The sequence below is a fragment of the Papilio polytes genome, unplaced genomic scaffold (genome assembly GCF_000836215.1).
Source record: "Papilio polytes unplaced genomic scaffold, Ppol_1.0 DF824146.1, whole genome shotgun sequence".
In the NCBI taxonomy this organism is placed as follows: Eukaryota; Metazoa; Arthropoda; class Insecta; order Lepidoptera; family Papilionidae; genus Papilio; species Papilio polytes.
The window spans coordinates 3,193,610-3,194,533 of record NW_013525058.1 but is presented as its reverse complement, the minus strand read 5'-3'; the positions used below and the strand labels follow the sequence as shown (position 1 = coordinate 3,194,533).

Sequence of the window (924 nt, the reverse complement as noted above, 5' to 3'; positions counted from 1 at the left end):
CTAATTTGTTATTCTAATGCGCCTAATTATTGCCTTAAATATTATTTCCTTGTGATAACACTACTCTGTTTTCATATAGTTTCTGAGCAGTTCATTTATTTGTTAGAATAACTTTTCCACGTGTCTAGAGTTCAGTAGCACTACTCATATGATTTTTTTTTCTATTCATTTTAGTAAAGGTATTATCATTTTATCCAAATGTTTATTGTTCTTGATATTATAACAATGTATTTGTATAAGTAAATTCATAACTGATAAATCAGTCGCAGTACGCAAGGGGTGACTTTTATAACCTCCAAAAGTCAGAATTACCCGAGTATTTGTTGAATACGAATGAAGTGTAAATCTTGTTCGTGTAATATTCCATATTATTTTAAACTTACGTGTTTTCCTTGATTTTTTCCTTTGGTACAATACTTCGTAAGAATTGTCGCTATTTTTTTTGTGCAACTGAAAAATGTAGGCATTTAAATATTTTGCTAAGTTAAAATGCTAAGTGAAAATAACTTGGATGTAAGTAATTATTTCTTAATCGAAAATTTAACTTTTCTAAATAAAATGTGCTACAGGTTGTCAAAAAATTAATCTTCCCGTACCGGGAATCGAACCCGAGCCTCCTGGGTGAAAGCCAGGTATCCTAGCCACTAGACCATACGGGATATATCTCGTCTGTTGAAATTAGGACTAACAAGTTCACTGAAAAATGAGATATGTGCAAGATCTGAGAATTACTCTTACATACCTCTTTTTGAAAACGCAAACTTTATTGTGAGAAATATTTTATATCTAAAATACCATTAAAACATTGCTGTTCTATGATTGGTACAAAATTAACATGCTATTATTATTTTATGTCCATATATCTTATTATTTTTGTATTATTATATTTTATACGTTATTGTGTACATAAAAATCGCAATCGAA

General features: G+C 29.3%; 1 non-coding gene across 1 annotated transcript; it reads right to left on the bottom strand.

Moving 5' to 3' along the window:
* Positions 1–587: 587 nt before the first annotated feature.
* Trnae-uuc lies at positions 588–659 on the bottom strand. The gene has a single exon. It is a non-coding gene; the product is annotated as a tRNA-Glu (tRNA).
* Positions 660–924: the final 265 nt, after the last annotated feature.